The sequence below is a fragment of the Musca autumnalis genome, unplaced genomic scaffold (assembly GCF_047663935.1).
Source record: "Musca autumnalis isolate F117 unplaced genomic scaffold, ASM4766393v1 scaffold_2, whole genome shotgun sequence".
Taxonomy (NCBI): domain Eukaryota; kingdom Metazoa; phylum Arthropoda; class Insecta; order Diptera; family Muscidae; genus Musca; species Musca autumnalis.
Genome location: NW_027411755.1, coordinates 250,806,966 through 250,826,592, shown reverse-complemented (window position 1 = coordinate 250,826,592; position 19,627 = coordinate 250,806,966).

Here is a 19,627-nt window from a genome sequence, read left to right as displayed (position 1 = left end):
AATATTACGAAAGCCAAAATTTGAAACGAATCGCTTCATCCGTTCGACAGTTATCGTGCGCACCAGCCAGACTGACAGACGGACAGACAGACAGACGGACGGACATTGCTAAATCAACTCCAAATTGTCTGAAACACATTTCGTCCAAACATACTTGGGGTCTAAAACCATTATTTCGATGAGGCACATTTTGCCCGTATGAAAGTGTATATACCCTTTCTAGCCTAAAGGCTGAGGGTATAAAAAGAAAGGGAATTTTGCTTGGGGCCACTTGCACGAAAATGCAAGGTGATACCCTATAACAGGTGGGAAGTTAAAACAAAACGTAAATTCAAGTTTTAAAAATAAATGCCATTCAGCCAGTGAGGATTTTTAATCTTAAATATTTTATATCTTTGTATTTAATATTTTTATTTTATTTATAATTTTATATATATCAGCATGTTCATTTCACAATTGCTGGTCGTAGTGTAACCCTGAAAAACTCCTATTAACTTTAAAAATTATAGTTTTAGTTTATTTAGCCAAAGACAATAAAAGTGCGAAAATGTGTTATTTATGGCGTCAACAATTGTTTCCAGAACTACAGGATTTTATGTTTTAAAGCTTTGAAACTTCCATTTGAAAACATGTGGCATTTGAAAAGGATAATGATGTCTAAACATGGGACGCAATTGGAGGGGTCAGTAAGACCCTAATAGTTTTTTCTTTGTAGTAAAGATTTTGTTTATTCAGTAGGTGTTAAATTTACCTACTACCTTATAGCAGAAGCAAGGCGACCTGACTTAACGCCCAACGGACATAACGCTCAAAATCAATTTTGGGCGTTATGTCCTCCCTGACCCCGGACTTAAAAAAGGTATATTTTATAACAAATCGCGTGCGCGATTTTTTATAAAATATACCGTTTTCGACTTTTGCTCGATCGCTTTCAACATCTTTAGGTTTTATCTATGACTCAATTTTTAATTCACAATAAGAAATAAATCACTCAACACGCTGTTAAACATTCCGTTTTGCCAGTGTGCGTTATTTGGAAATGTGTTAATAAATTCCTGAGAAGATTTCGATTTTTCGGAGCTCCTTATGCGTCCAACTAGTTTAAAATCAACTGAATGATGTTTGCTATTTGAGGAATCAATCAAATCATTTTTATACCCTCAGCCTTTAGGCTAAAGAGGGTATTTACACTTTGATACGACCAAAAATGTGCCTCATCGAAATAATGGTTTTAGACCCCAAGTATGTTTGTACGATATCCGTTTCAGACAATTTTGAGTAGATCTAGCAATGTCCGTCCGTCTGTCTGTCTGTCTGTCTGTCTGTCTGTCTGTCGGTCTGTCTGGCTGGCTGGTGCGCACGATAACTCTCGAACGGATCAATCGATTCGGTTCAAATTTTGGGTATCGAAATATTTTGTCCAGATTCGATTTAAGTTCGAAGATGGGCCATATAGGTCCACTCCTGCAGGTACCTCCCCCACAAATGTTCAAAAATTGTCGCAAAACTTATGCGCACGATAACTCTTGTAGGGAATAACCGATTTGGTCCATACTTTGCACATCGTGTAATTTCTACCAAACTTAGATTAGGTTCTAATATGGACTCAATCGGTCCACTCCTTCGGGTACCTCCCACACAAAATTTTGGAAAAGTTCAGTTTAGGACCTGGTCTCGAATCGCTTTGATTTTTGTTTACGCAAGTTGTATTCGCTGTCCTCTATACAACGCTGTAAGTTTCATTAGGGGCAAGTCCATTCTTCCTGAGAAAATAGCCTGAAAGTTACAAAAAACCCTATGACACCATGTGTAGTGGTTGGAGCGCAAGATAACTCTCGAACGGATCTGCCGATTCGGTCCAAAATTTGGCTTTCGTAATATTTTGTCCAAACTTAGTTCAAGTTCAAAGATGGATTACATCGGTCCACTCCTTCCGGTACCTCCCCCACAGAAGTTCGAAAATGTTCGGAAAATTTGTGCGTACGATAAATCTTGAAGAGAGTAACCGATTTGGTCCATACTTTGCACATTATGAAATTTCTACCAGACTTAGATTAGGTTCCAATATGGACTCAATCGGTAAACTCCTTCGAGTACCTCCCACACAAAATTTCGGAAAAATTCAGTTTAGGACCTGCTCTCGAATCGCCTTGGTTTTTGTTATACCATCTTGTATTCACTGTCCCCTATACGAAGGTACAAGTTTCCTCAGAGGCAAGTCCATACTTCCTGAAAAAATAGCCTGAAAGTTGAAAAACAAACCCTATGACACCATGTTTATGAGTGGAAGCGCAAGATAATTCTCGAATGGAAATGCCGGTTCCGGTCAAAATTTGGCCTTCGTAATATTGTTTCCAAACTTAGTTTAAGTTCGTAGATAAGCCATATCGGTCCACTCCTTCAGGTACCTACCCCACATTCCTTTAAGTACCTTTTCAGGAAAATTTTTGAACTTTAATCCTAATCAACATTTTTGTCGGTTCATACGAAACCAAAATTTTGAAACCCCCTAAATACATAAGTTTTTTATGAAAAAAAGTGAAAAAAAATTTGCACAGGCTGAGGGTATATCTCTGTCGGCAAAGCCGACTGATACTTTTTTACTTGTTAAAATCTACTTAACCATAAAATAACCTGAAAGAGTCTACCATTTTGAAAATTTTAAAATTTTTTTATAATAAATGCTCTGTTCCAGAACCAGCAATAAGCTACTATTTTTTACTACGATAACATTTTTTCCTTTATGTTATCAGTAGATTCTTGCAGTAACAGGCCAAAAATTAGACACAATGTTCAAAATAATAGTTTATTGTAGGTTTTGGAACACAGTAATTGAAAATTAATTTTGGGCGTTATGTCCTTGGGCGTTAAGTCAGGTCGCCCAGAAGCAATTTTTTGCTTCTTCTTCATACTTTCTTCTTCTGGATGGCACTCTATACTTTCATCTCATAGAAAGCATTCAGAAACAGATTTGTTGCAGTTGGTTTCTTTTCAGTCAAAGCTTTCCATAGTTTCTTTTTGCCGGCACCAAACCTCATCTCATTTTCATGCGGATAACATTTAAATTATTACCCATGTCCCCACATACGCAATGGTTATATTATACAAAGAAGTTATGCATGGCATATGTGTTAATGTCATATAAAGATTCATAGTTTTGAATAATTTGTGTAAAGATCTCATAAATTCCCCTATGGAACGTGGAAATAAAATAAGGTATACTTGACCACTTCGCCTATGAATGTGTGTTTTCACAGCATATTGACTAAATTGCCTTTTAAATGGGAAATCCATATATTTATGAGGTAGAAAGGGATATTTAGCCTAAACTCACACACATGTATGGTTGCTCCTGCTCTCTATTAATCATTAAAAATTAGTTTTGTGGCTGAGCATATGATCATGCATACGAATATTAGTTATTATAGGCCAACGCTTATTTATTCTAAATGTGAATTTATGAAAAATTATGACAGAAATTAAAAAAAAATTATGGCAGATAGATTTATATGTGATTTAAAACTGTACTCGATTACACTGTGCAACATTTTTAAGGTGATCTTGTGCAAACAATTCGAACTGAGGATTTTTGAAAGTACAGACCCAAATGACAAGAAACCCTAGTTGGGTTTTGTTGTGTCAGATCCAGCTCGGATTTTATGGCCCCATCTAAACATGGTTAAATATTGAGTTTTTAAAGAAATTCGGGGCTATATCTCTGAAACCAATGTGAATCTTCTTCTGACCTCTAAAGCAAATTTGTAGATAAGGACAAGAATAAAATATTTGGAGAAATAATGAACTCTAAAAACTACATTTATTGCCTCAAATTTCAAAATATATGCAACAAATTCAACAATTTTAATTTTTAAAAATATTTCCTGGAATGTAGTACACAACTCTTCGGAACATGTCATTGTTGTAAAATGCCTCTATGCCGTTGTCATCAGTACATTTTTCAACGACGATTTAATAAAAATATCAATAATGCGGTGAAATCCGAAATGCGAGAATAAACTGTTGGTGTGAAATATATTTAAAAATGTGTTGTAAAATATATGATCCGAAATACCGCTGAAACAACATGAAGTAAGCATTTTAGAGTTTCAGAATGTTCCAAAGAATTGTTGAGAACTTTATTTGCAAGATTTTTGCAAAAGGTTACTTGGTTCGACACCCAATAGTTTAGGCGATGTGTTCGTGAGGAAACAAAAATCTGTAAATAAGTTTATCGTATGTTAAATGATTCTTAAACAAGTAAACAAGTATCACCCGACTTTGTTCACCACCTAAGTTTGGCGCGGAGCCATCTACAAATCCTGTCTTTTCTGGCCCAGACAGCCGGTTGCAGTGTAACTCCACATTCAAGTATATTTTTCCCTCCACCATGAAATATTCGGTTACGAAAGAACCAAGGTCCACAATTTAACTGACCACTGGGAATCGTACTACCTACTACATCAAATTTCGGCTGAACATGTAGATTAAAACTTTAAAATTCTTGAATATCGGCGGTGCGATATGTCCATATTTCTATTGGAGAAGTTTTTGTTTACAACTACGAATTCTAAATGTCAAATTTCATAGAGTTTGGGCCGAGATAAAATACTTTAAGTTTGGCGGTAACGTTATAAAAGGGTCATTCCAAAACATAGACTTATTTCCATAGGTTTTGGTGGAGACGTTTTCTGACCACTTCGAGCCATAAATTCCAAATAATATACAATTTGGGCTGAAATGCCTACAGAAAGTTCAAAATACCTCAAATCGGGCGGTAGCACTATATGGGGGTTATACAAAATTTGGGCCGATATGACCAATATTCGAACTTGATCTGTCTACAAACGTGTAAAAAGTTTGTCGTTGGCTGAGCTAAGTTCAGTCGCATCCTTATCTGGGATCCCATAGGATTTGTAGCATTCTTTGCCCATTTTTTCACTCTAAACGCGAAACATTTAGGGACATTGCAATGTCTAGTTAGTTTGTTCCCTGGTATATTTTGCCAATAAGTTATTTATCTCGTCCTCGCACCCATATAATGTCCACCGTTGTACTTGATTGAGTTTATACAGTAAAATATACATTGTTTTTTAACACACTGTCTTGATTGTAATAGCTTTACTGCTATTTGTAGTAGTTGGCCTCGAAATACTCTGCTATCGCTCGAACTCACAGGTATCCACGGTGATAACATATGACATATTGAATCAGTCATTGTATGCTCGGTGGTCTCTTTCGATTCACTCAGACGTCCCCTTTACCTGAATATCTATGAAATGAATTAAGAGAATTGTTTTAAATACCTATTTGGTGTAGTTCTCAGTGCCTCACCTTTGACTAAGCAACAGACTGGAGACTGAGACATCGACTAATACAAAAACGTCCAGTTTTTAACAATTACTGATGTCGAGGGGGTGACGTAGCGGATGGAAGATACCAAGGAACGGTCCTGACCGGTTTTAACATGGCAAAGCCCAGGATTTACCTTGGTCCATCTTTCATTTCAAGTGGACACTGACCTCCCCGTGGTGTCACCTGGGGAACTGCCTTTAACACCCGTTAAAGGTAGTGAGCTAACATGTGCCGCGCGTTCACCCATAAGAACGTTAAAAAAACGGCCTACTATGAAAAAACGAAAGAAAAGAAAAACAAACCCCTCTAAAGTTGACGAACCCCGCAAAGGTTTTAACGACCATGTTCTGCGAATCTGCACCTGGAATGTTCGCACTCTTTATAGAGAAGGTGCAGTCTTCGCATTGGCAGACGTACTTGAAAAGTACAAGGCCATACAGGAAATACGATGGATTGAGAAAGGCGTCATAACAACACCTAAATGTGGCGCACTGTATTATAGCTGCCATGACGTAAAGCATCAGTTTGGTTGCGGATTTGTAGTTAGTCGGAGACATATGGTATCCAGCTTCACCCCAGTGAATGAAAGACTTGCTGCAATTCGAATAAAAGCTAAATTCTTCTTTGCAGCTGCAAGAAACATGCTAGTTAGCAGTACCATCCAAGCGTGTTGGATGTACGGTCGTTCCGAGGTGAAACATAGACTCGGACCACTACCTTGTTGCAGCAAAGGTACGTACCAGATTAAACGTAACAAACAAAGTGCAAACACACACAACATGGAAGTTGGACATCGGTAAGCTGCAATCACAACAGATAGCCCCAGCATTTTCCACTCAACTGGCCCAACTGCTTAATCAAAGCACTCCGCGTCCCGATAACATATCAGGACAATGGCAAAACATTGCCCACTCCATGCAAACAGCCGCAATGTCAGTACTTGGTTACGAGAGATCTCCACCAAGGAATCCATGGTATGATCAGGAGTGTCGTGCTGCTACCGAAGAGAAAAATGCGGCATATAGGGCTACTTTACCATCAGTAGCAACGCTTAGCGCACGAGAAAGGTATCGGGAGAAGAGAAGAGAAGAGAGGAGAAACGTCTTTTCCGCAGGAAAAAGAGAGATGGAAAAGCAGGAGTGTGAACAAATCGAGATGTACAGGAGACAGAATGAAGTCCGAAAATTCTACCAAAGAGTGAAACATCAAACTGATGGCGTTGGAACTGGCACATCCTCCTGTAGAGACCAGCAAAGTAATCTGGTAACTGATACAGATAGTGTGCTAAGGATATGGAAAGATTATTTTTCCAAACTGTTGGTATCCAATAGTAGCGAAGTCGACGAAGATACCACAGATCCAATCCCAGAAGAAGATATTGAATAAATACCACCCGGCAATAAACCGGCTGAAGAATAATAAGGCAGCAGGAGCTGATGGCCTACCAGCCGAGCTGTTTACAACCAGAGGCGACACGATGATAAGGTGTATGCATCAGCTAGTTAGCTCCATCTGGCAGGAAGAACGCGTACCCGACGATTGGAACCCGAGCATCCTGTGTCCCATCCATAAGGAAGGAGATAAGACTTTATGCTCCAACTATAGGGACATAAGTCTTCTCCCTATCGCCTACAAGATAGTGTCAGGGATATTTTGCGAACGACTAAAGTCAACGAAATAATTGTACCATACCAATGCGGCTATAGACCTGGCAAAGCTATTGACCTGGCAAGTCCACCATTGACCAGATATATACCCTGCGGCAAATCCTGGAGAAGACCCAAGAGATGCACCTTTTCGTCGATTATAAAGCAGCCTTCGACAGCCCGCTACATTCAAAGGTATTCCAAGCCATGTCAGAATTTGGTATCCTCACAAAGCTCATTCGGCTTTGTAAAATGACTCTAGCTGACACAAGATCTTCAGTTAAAATAGGAAAGAACATCTCCGAAGAGTTTTGTACCGAAAGAGGTTTCAGGCAAGGAGACAGCCTTTCGTGTGATATTTTCAACATCCTGCTAGAAAAGGTTATACGAGAGGCAAACGTCAAAAGAAGTGGCACAATCTACACAAATAGCCACATATTACTTGCTTATGCTGAAGATATAGACATCACGGGACGATCAGTAAAAGAAGTAACCGATACCTTCATGAAGGTCGAAGGAGAATCTGCTAAAGTGGGTCTGGCGGTAAGCGGTGAGAAGACCAAGCTGATGGTGTCGACACGCAATGCGTTCATAGAGATCGGGCCAACTGTTGACGTTGGTTCCTATAATTTTGAGGTAGTAAAAGACTTCGTCTACCTCGGCACCGCCGTAAACACTACAAACGACATCAGCTGTGAAATAAAAAGAAGAATTGTATTGGCCAACAGATGCTTCTTTGGCTTAAGTAAGCACTTCTAAAACAAAGCCACATCTCGTCAAACAAAAATAACGCTTTACAAAACACTGTTACTACCCGTGCTGGTGTATGGTTTCGCAGCCTGGGTACTTGCGCAAGCAGATAAGGCAGTGCTTGGTGTGTTTTGGAGAAAAATTCTTCGAAAGATCTACGGACCAATCTGGGTTGACGGTGAATATCGACGTCGCATGAACTACGAGCTGTATCTGATATACAACGACATCAATATTGTTAAACGTATCGAGATGCAACGATTGCGTTGACTAGGCCATATCATAAGAATGAGCGATGATGAACCCGCTAAAAAGGCGTATAAATATGAGCCGCTTGGGGGTGCATGCAGAATTGGCAGGCCAAAGAATAGATGGCGCAAACAAGTGGATGAAGAGATGACAAGGCGCAGTATTCTAGAAAGAGAAGGAAAAGACAAAGAGAAATGGAGATCTTTTCTTAGTTCGGCCTATAGAACAAATTTTCTGTAATGGGCCAGCTAAGTAATTAAGTTATTTTTCTCGTCCTCGGACCCTTATCATGTCCACCGTTGTAGTTGATTGAGTTTATATTGTAAAATATACAGAGTTATTTAATACACTGTCTTTGTTGTTATAGCTTTACTGCTATTTACAGTAGTTGGCCTCGAGTTACTCTGCTATCGCTTGGACTCACAGGTATCAGCGGTGATAGCATATGATCTATTGAATCAGTCATTGTATGCTCGGTGGTCTCTTTCGATTCACTCAGACATCACCTCTACCTGAATATCTATGAATTGAATTAATAGAATTGTTTAAAATCCCTACTTATTGTAGTTCTCAGTGTCTCACCGTTGCTTAAGCAACAGACTGGAGGCTGAGACATCGACTAATACAAAAACGTCCAGCTTTTACCAATTACTGATGTCGAGGACACTCTAACCCTGCGTTTACAAATGCCCGTATTGGCAAGACAAAAGCAAATATATAAACCTTTTTCACAAATACATTTATAAATTTTTAAATATACATATATAGAGAAAAATATGAATGTATTAGTGAAAATGGTTTGTAACTTTGCTATTGTCTTGCCAATACTGCCTGTGTGTAAACGCCTAGTAATGAACATATTTTTTCACCAGAGATTATTTCGTTCAGTTTATAAAAATTTTGTAATTACTGGATTTCTAAGTAAATATTAACCTACGCAAATATGCCTCTGAATTGGGAGTTGGTGATTAAGTTGGATAATAAAAATTTACTCAAACTTTCAGCATTTGTATAAGTAAACATTGAAATAAAGAATTTGGTTCACAACATCGTTCATTTACTCAAAAAGTGACACATCTCAAAAAATCGAGTTTCGAGGAAAGTTGCCGATTGAAATTTGTCTTTCCGACTTAAAAAGGTTACTACACAAAAAATAAAATAAGCACTTGGACCAGCCTTTGTAAAGAGCTAGCCAGATATCAGTGCTAAATTTTTCTGCAAGATCGACCATGATTTGAAGTGTTCTAGTGCTTAATAAACAAACTCCTAGAAAAAAAGCTGTAACTTATTGAGTTTTAGAGCAAGGATGTTCAAAGTGCGCACTTCTCCTGTAGGTGTGTGTCAATTTGCTCACTCACACAATTGAAAAAGAGAGCTTTTGTTTTTGAAATGAAAATTTTCAATACACACATTTTTTTCCATTACACAAGACAACCCACAAACCAACATTAATCGAAAAAAACATCATATTTTAATTATAAATTCTTGTGTAGCCACTGGAGAATAAACGAAACTTGATTCTCTTGAAAATAATGAATGTGTATGCTAATTATTAGCTTATCCGTGTAATTGTAGAATGTATTTATACGAATTGTTTTTCGTAAATTTTATATAATCAGACTGAATTGTATGTTGGGAAACTATCAAAATGTTTGTGTTTCAAAACCAACACAATAACAAAATGTGTTTGAATGTGTGTGAGCAGGCCTATTTTAGAGATATCGACATGAATATTTGACACAAGATAAAGTAGAAGTCGTAGAAAAAATAGATTTTTTTACTCAAAAAACGCATTTTTTGAGTTATGCCACACTTTGAGTAAATGAGCGATATGTTGTACAATGCAAGTATCTTTAACATTGAAGATCCATCACATAAATGTCTTCTACTCGAAGAGTTCTGAATATATACGAGTCCATTTACAACTTTCCATGGCGCATCATAAGTAGAAAGTGTTACTGTAAAGAAGCTACAAAGAATCCCACATTAATATCTATCCTTTTATATCTCAGCATCGTTCTCATGTAATAGGCTACATATGAGCGTATGAGTATTATGATTATAAGATGGCAAGTTAATAACACTAATTCGTCCCAGATGTATTTTATGACCTTTTCACTCTCAATTGTAGGATTTTACTGCAAATCATTTGCCAAAAAAAAACCCCAAAACAAAAGAAGTAATCTCTGCATCTCTTTGGTTGTATGTGTGTTAATCCTCAGTTAAACATATGTTTAACTAACAAAAGTAGTATTTATTTCATTTACAACTCCCCAACAAATCATAAAAATGCACTAAAAAAATTCAGCATATTGTAGCATTTCATCAGCAACGCAATACTCACACATACAAACCGTTTTATTTCACTATGATTTTGTTTGAAATAAAATCTTGTATTTGAAAGCTTTAGAAATATTTTCTTGGAAAGTCATAAAACACACCTTATGGTCGTCGGTACACCCAAAGACTCAAACACATTGACATACGTTTCCTAACAGGACATTTCTTGGCTAAAAACCAAGTGAGTAAAAACCGGCATGAATTGCGTTAAGAGATTTGGGAGGGGAGAGGTCATAAAAGTACTGGCATTTAAGGAACCCCTTCGAGTGTTTTTATTTTGTTATAAAATGAATCTAAGTGTGTCCCTGTATTTAGGAATGACTTTATGTGTCTTTGTGTGTTCTTAAAGCAATAAGATATGTCTTTAGAAAATAAGACCAAAGGGTCTCATAAACCTTCGTTTATTTAGGTATTTCGGTTGCTTTGTATTCTTAAGTTCGTTTTATTATCATTTCCGAGATAAGAAATAAAACCGAGTCCTTTTTTCCATTTTAGTTGCATTTTTTGTGTTTGTTAGATTTGTTGTTTTATAAATAAACCAAATACAAACATGTTTTGTTAGAAAACAACCCATATGGGTTAGAAATATATTAATTGAAATAGTAATAGGGACAGGAACTGATATTAAATCATGTGAGAAGGTATGTTTTTATTAGTTTTTTAAGAAATGAGAAATTAATTCTTAAACTCCCAAAAATCTGCGGCCACCAACTAAAATTAGTGAAGAACAATTTGGTCTGGTCGGAGCTTTGCAAATTGTTATATATCTTCCAAACGTGAATCACGTGCCAAAATGACGTATATTGGACAATTTCTTCGGTTACTTCCCTTAAAGATAAAATAAGTTATGACATGTTTGTTTGAAGACAGTTTTGTGGTTTTTAACGAATATAGTCCTTGTGGGCCTGTTTAAAACGATGTATAGCGGTAACCAATTAAATTAGCTGAATGACAGGATAACTATCAAAAGAAGAGTCTGGTACAATCTTTGTACATCGTAATATTTCTCTCAAACTTGAATCAAGTTGGTGATTGACAATATCGGACATCTCATTAAAGTGTCTTTCCTATAAAAGTTCAATATTTTCGTTTAATTTCTTTTTTTTTTTTTAATTTTCAACGAAGACAGTTTTTGTGGTCCGATAGTTTCTGTAGACTCTCTAGTTCCTCGTGATAAGCCTGGATGAGGGCGATCCAATTCTCCATATGGTGATTAGAATGTCTCTCACGGTAAAAGTTGAGTAAGTACTGCATGGAGAGCGTTCCTTACACCTTATGCTGCTAGTCCACTGAAAATATGATGTGACGTCCTGATACAGTAATCAGACCGGCACACACTGGTCGAAACCACTGATCTAGCGGCGCGAAAGTAAAAAAATCGAACTATAAAATTGCGAAATATTTTCCATTGTATCGATTAGAGACACTTTGCAGACAAAGATTTTGTTTTTTCATTTTTGTTGTTGTAAATATTCACTCAGTTATTCACTATCAAATGTAAGAGTTTTTGTTGCATCAGATTTTAAAAAATTCTTGCAAAAAATTAACTTCATACTTGTTTAAATGTTAAATAAATTCGTAATGAAACTGGACAAAATTTATTTTTAATTAATAGCAGAGGGTGTGATTTAAATTATAAAAATTAGTTTGGGGTCTGGAGGCACTTAGTTACATAGCAATAAATTTGCAAAAAATTAAATTTTTGGTGTTTTTTTGGGTTGTACGCGCTTGTCCTATAGAGTGCATCTTGTAAAGTTGGGCGAACTTGGGTTCGATTATTTTTTGGGGAATGAAATCGGACTCTCTGGATACGGAATAACCACATTAGGGCTGCAAATATCTGCAAAATTTTTTTATGAATTCACTTTTAAAATAAGGGATTTTCGGATCAAAATCAAAATATAAACCTATCTTGAGAAATGTTTGCAAGGAGGATTTCTACCACCGGGGACACTATAATACCATATTATAGCTAAATATGTTATTAAATATGGGATAAACTGGTAAAAATGCAAAGAAAGCGGGTGTACCATAAAACGGGCTACATCAAAACATAAATCCGTATTAAAAACGTTTTGTAAGAAGATTTTACAGACAGTGAGAACACGGAATGCAAAATTACCGCCAAGTTGGTTTAAAAATGTGGTCATGATTTTGAATACCCTTAATTGGGAGGTACGGTTACATGGGGCTATATCAAAACGTGCACCTATGTCCATAATTTTTGGTGGAAATATTTTGTGACCACTAGGAACCTTAAGTACCAAATGCCTGAAATGGATCCAACGTACTGGGACTGCGACAAACACCACCTCTACACAGTAGCATTGTCTAACGCATCCCAGCTACATTTCACCCAATTTCACCACCTCAATACTAACAATATTCACCACATATTTCCATATCTAGTCAACAACATCACCACAACTATAGTCAACCTCTTCTTACCTTTACAGACGAACCGCTAATTGCTTCTCATCCACAGGCAACACCTTCACACCACATCACCACACCTATGGTCTCATTTAAATCACATCCATAACCATCAATCCATCAACAATCACCACCACTAACTAAAATGCCGAACAGTCATACACACACCAGCTCAGAACCCCCAGAACCTACATCCACAACCACATCACCTACAATCTTCATCTACACACAACCACAGTCACACATACGTATCCACATCACACCAGAATATCTTCAACCAGTTTTTTTTCAATATCCAGGATGAACACAATGGACCTCAACGTCTCCGAGTGGAATGGCTGCCCATACAGCAGCTGCGCATCCTATAACCTAACCTAACCTTAGCCGTGTGGGGTTTGCTAGATCCTCCATCGGGACCCTCCCATTGGCGAATTGAGGAACGTTCATCATAAATTTCTATGGCGGACATCGGGGAAATAAAATACCCGGGGGTGACCAAAATCTAGCCTAAGGGTCGGCAGCTGGTCCCTTAGTACAAATGGCAGGCAGAGGCTGAGACAGCTGGAATGGCTGCATTTGAAATACAGAAGGCGCTGTGGAATCCACAACTACGGCTTCTGCACAGCGAAAAACTTACACAACAGCGACTGTATCCACATTGGGCGGCTGTAAACAGCGTCTGACCCGAATCGAGCGGCTGAACACAGAAGGAAAACTATAAACCCTTCAGAAGGCAACGGGAAACCACTGAAGTACTCTTCCTTGAAAATCATACATTATGAAGTCTACAATACATAACGCACGGCCCTCAGTCTCCGGCCAGACGAGGGTGCTAAGAATCCCCGGAGGTAAAACCAAACATAACCTAAAAATCGGAACATGGAATGTAAGGAGTCTTTTTGAAATCGGAAAGCTTAATAACACCATAAGTGAGATGAAAAGACTCAATATAGATATACTTGGAATAAGTGAAACATGGTGGGAAGACTGTGGAGATTTCAAGTCAGAAAATACTCATGTAGTATACCACTCAGGGAATAAAGATGGACATCACCGAAAAGGCGTTGCAGTTATTATGAAAGACGGTATAGCTGCATGTGTTGCTGGATATGTTCCGATGTCAGACAGAACTATGCTTGTTTAAATTGATGCTAGCCCACTTAATATAAATATTATACAAGTTTATGCCCCAACAAGTGATTCAAGTTCGGAGGAAATTGAACAATTCTACCATGAAATAGAACAGCTCTTAAAAATGACAAAGCCGCACGAAATAACCATAATACAAGGTGATTTCAATGCAAAAGTCGGAAATGATGAAATACGTGGCATTACAGGATGATATGGACTGGGAACAAGAAACGATAGAGGAGACAGACTAGTAGAATTCTGTCAAGCACATAAAATGACAGTCACAAATACCCTTTTTCATATACACCCAAGAAGGCTATACACTTGGAAATCTCCAAGAGACAATAAGGACAACATTATACGGAATCAAATCGACTATATAATAATAAACAGCCGATATTGTACAAGTGTAACAAAATGCACGACGTTCCCAGGAGCAGACGTTCCGTCTGACCACAACCTCTTGTTGGCCAATTTAAAAATTAAAATTTCTGCCGTCCGAAAAACGAGAAAAAATCGAAGGCCAAAGATTAACTTAGATAAACTTAAAGACCCCTCAATAAAAAGAGACATAAAAGAGCGAGTAAATTCCACACTTGAGAACATCGACAGAGAAGACCTCGAAAATATTTGGAACAATATAAAACACAAAATTAACACAATTACAAAGAACAACTTAGGAAATCAAACCCAACAAAAACAAGAAGAATGGATTACTGACGAAATAAGAGAGCTTCGTCAAGAAAGAAGTAAATATCGAAACACCAACTTTGAAAGATACTGGGAAATTAACAAAGAAATTAGAAATGCTACCAGAACAGCAAAAAATGCAATGCTACAACAGAAGTGCCAAGAAATTGAAATGCTGCAAAACATACATGATGATTTTAACTTACACAAAAAGTTAAAAGAAGCTGCAGGAATATACAGGCATTCATCATCGGGAATATTATTAGACGAAAATAATATTGCCGCATTTGAAACATCAGAGAGAAAACGAATTTGGAAAGATTACGTCACTAGAATTTTTACAGATGACGAGAGGTCAACCTATGATTTTAATCAACCCGCCCTGACAGGAACACAAATAAACAAATGTGAAGTCGAATACGCAATTGCTTCTCTTAAGGACAGAAAAGCTGTTGGTCCTGATGAAATACCCTCCGAAATTCTTAAATTAATAGATGGAGAAAACGTTGATATATTAGTTACTCTTTTTAATTATATATATGACACCGGCCAATACCCACAAGACTGGCTCAAATCAATCTTCATAACCATCCCGAAGAAGAAAAATGCAAAGAAATGCGATGAATACAGACTTATAAGTATAAGGAACCACGTCTTGAAAATTTTCCTAAGAATTATTCATAGAAGAATTTATGCAAAATGCGAACTCCATATGGGCCAGTCACAATTTGGTTTCAAAGAAGGAATGGGTACCAGAGAAGCTCTACTCAGCATACACTCGCTGATCCAAAACTGCCGTGATGTGCAAAAAGATGTTTTTATATGTTTCATAGATTATGCTAAAGCTTTTGATACAGTCCAGCACCATAAACTTATTGATATACTTGTATCAATCGGTATAGATGGAAAAGAAATTCAATGTATAAAAAATTTGTATTGGAACCAGACTGCATGTATTGATGTTAACGGCGAACTCACCGACGAAATCAGCATATCGAAGGGCGTCAGACAGGGATGTATATTATCGCCACTTTTATTTAATATTTACTCCCAAAAAATATTTACAGAGGCCTTGCAAAATGAGAAAATGGGAATACGAACAAATGGGGTTCTAATAAATAACATACGATATGCAGACGACACGACAATCCTAGCAAGCAGTATAAATGGCCTACAAAAAGCATTAGACAAACTTACAACCGTAAGCGAACTATATGGGCTTAAAATTAACATCACAAAAACAAAATACATGATTATCAGCAGAAAGAACATCTATAATAACACATCGCTGACAATTCACAATACAGAAATTGAAAGAGTAACTACGTTCAAATATTTGGGGGTTTTGATAAATGACAAATGGGACGTATCACATGAAATTCGATGTCGAATAGAGATGGCCAGAGGAGCGTTTTATAAATACAACAAGCTACTAACAAGCCATGATATCGGAATTCAAACCAAAATCAGATTTGTGAAATGTTACGTATGGTCCATACAACTATATGCAGCAGAGACATGGACAATTAAAGCCAAAGATGAAAAAAAGATAGAGGCATTTGAATTGTGGATATATAGAAGAATTTTAAAAACACCCTGGACCGCTCGAATAACGAACAATGAAGTCTTAAGAAGAATGAACGTGGATCGACTATTGATTAAAACAATAAAAAATCGAAAAATCTCTTATTTTGGACACATAATGAGAAATGACAAATACCAACTCATCCAAAAGATTCTTAAAGGGAAAATTGAAGGAAGGCCCAGCAGAGGAAGAAGAGAACTCTCCTGGTTAAAGAATATTCAAGACTGGACTGGCTACGACGATGAAAGGAACTTGTTCAGGGCGGCCAAAAACAGAGAACTGCCGACTTTATAAATAAAAAAATTTAAATGTAAATTGAAATGTAATTCTTTTATTGTAAAACTATTTAATGTATGATCGCTTATATCCGAACAACGGATGGGCAAATAAAAGAAGAAGAACCTTTGCCGATATTGTTCATATTTGGCCCATTATTACCCACAGATACAAGCTGAGTTTGTGCAAAATTTCAGTGACGTATCTCAATTCGTTTGCAAGTTATTGATTTGGTGCCGATAGATCAGTGCTTTCGACCACCGTGCGGCGTTCTGATAAGTTTGAATATTGTTCCAGCACGTTACACTTATGTTCAACCATCATGAACAGTGCGTGACAGTATAAAAGGTTTTGGTATAGATGAGGCTTCGGTAATATGTGTGAAGATGCCCACGGTGTTGCTTTACGAAATGATCAACAACTGGATAAATATTTCTGAAACTTTGGAGGAGTAAAGCCTCTAAAGTTCTTGCTACGCGTGACAAAAGTGAAATATGTCAGGACGATTCACTTTTACTGGCATCCTTGCATGGCTTCAATAGCGGGACCACCTGCCCATTTTAAAGACTTCGAGCACGATATGGATGGCTAGAGACGGGTTGAAAGTTCATCTATTTGGCTGGCTTGCTGTTCCTAATAGCATTTCCATCCTTTGTAAAGTGCGGTGGCTTCTACTCGTAGGAAGAGAAGTAATGCGACGCAGTATTCTCCTCTTCGACGTGCAACTCCCAGTGTGCTCCACAAATTGATAACTGAAATTACTCGAACACCTCATCCGATCAGTAAGCTAACGTCCAAACGTGACTGAGGTCATCGATTGCATACGCAGGGTTCGAGAGTTGTCCACCAATCACTAATTCTGGCTACAATGTTACAACTTTTCAGATGATCTATATATTGTCATTACCGCCAGGATCAAGCTAGCAAGATCTGTATTGAACAGTCTGGCGCAGCATGAAAGTTAGTCTCCATTCAGTACGTTGTAAGCACCACAACGCTGTTAGTTGCATGAAATACTTCTGACTCATAAAGTACACTATTTCCTCTATTTTGTTTCGGAGTTCATTTTGTAGTCCGCGAATATAAGAGTAAGGCAATGGAATAACATTCAAACCTGTAAGAACCATGACCTGAGAACCATAGCGTGATGTCTCATCATATCATCAGTGGATCACCTGCGAAGATTCTTCCAGTACGGTAACACAACAGCAAGACCTCGCTGCAGTACTTGCTAAGGAGTTGCGGTGAGAATCATCTTCATCACTATATGATGGACCTGGAAAAAGAGATGCTGTTACAACAGCAAAATTATTTTTATTTTGGACGATATTCACTTTGAGATAATTTAGACATGTATGTCTAACTGGTTGGTACGCCCGATAACTCTCGAATGAATAAACCGATTTAGTTAAAATTTTCTGTATCATGAGGTATTGCAGTTTAAGTTCAAAAATATGTCATATCTGTCCACTGCTTTCGGTATCACCCCAAAATTCGCTAAAATTGTGCCCACGATAACTCTCACAGAAAGTAACCGAATTGGTCATAACTTTGCATATGGTAATATTACTTCCAGGCAGAATTTAGGAGTTATATTCTGTAACTCATTTTTTAGTAATAGAAAATTGGTAAAATTAAAAAGCAAATTAATGAATAAAAACTTTTAATAAAAATTGACAGCTTTGTTGAAATCGGTAAGACTTAATGACTACTAAATTTACAGAAATGTTTCGTAAATTAATTTAATTTTACCTATTTCTGTCGGTAACTTGAGAAATGAGGTAGATAATTCCACTAAGGGGCTTAATCTGTATAATGCTTCATGTACCTTCCACACAAAATTTGAAAAAAATAAAACAGCTTCTCTCAGATTGTTTTGAATATTATTGCAACAAGTTCTTATTGCGGGTACTGTTACGACAGCGCAATTTTTTTCGGGGACAAGTCCATACTTCCTGACATAATGGCCTAACCCCCTAAAAAGCCTACCGGCTCTAACTAAACTGGGTCGTACGTACTGGGTCGTAAGTAAACTGGGTCGTACGTAAGAAACCCTCGAAGGAAGAAACCGAATTGATCCATAACCTGTACATCATATTATTTCTTGCAGCCGCGGATCACGTCCGAGTATTGACTACATCGGACCATTGTTTTGGGTACCTGCCTCTCTGTCGGCACAGCTGACTGATGCTTTCTTACATGTTTTTCGTAAAATTTTTGGTACCGCCGAATCCATACAAAATGTCATATTAAAATTCAGAAAAAGGTTCCCTAACCGGAAAATCGACCCCACAACATGTTAAAGGCTGGTATTCTCAGATTGCACGATTAAAATCCTAATAGCCTTAAAAAACAACACAGAATAGAATAGCAGAAAAATTCAACTGCAATATTAACATTGCCCTTTTGCAAACTCCTAATTTCTTTCCCCCAAGACAATTAGCATGTGATGGAAAATAAATGAATTTCGTGCCCTTCCTATCAACAAACATTTTTCTAATTAGGCCACTTAAATGTCACTTCGACAAATACAAATAAAACCCCAATAAATAATATGCCTCCCGAACACCAAGGGATTTAATGGTGAAATTAGAAAACAATAAACGAAGAGCACCTCCAAAATAAAATGTGCCAAAGTGGGGGGGAGTGATCGATCCGCTCAACTCATTTACGACCCAGAGGCCTAATGAAATTTACTATCAACAAATTAGATATTTGTCATTTAATTAATTTGTCGTTCTTAAATGAAATGCGGCACATGTTCATGCATGAATTCCGGCATAAATAAAACATCGGAAACGAAAGGATGTCATTGCACACATATATACATATAACATACAGACACACAATGGAAGACAAACTATTTCATCCTATTTCATCATAGTGGTGTTGCTGTTGTTGTTATTTATTGTATAATTATTTAACCGAAATTAAAATTGTATTACATTTTGTCAGAAGAAATAACCAACGAACCAGCCAACCAACTATGGAGCGAAAGTTCGTATGGGAATCTGGAATGTATGTCACACTTAATTAAAAACAAAATCACAGACAACTGTGAGAGTCATTAAAGGATTCACAGTTTGAGTGACGAGCGTTATGTGGGAATATCCATAGTTTGAAAACAGAGGTGTATCAAGATTATTAAGACATAATTTACGCAGAAAAATATGGA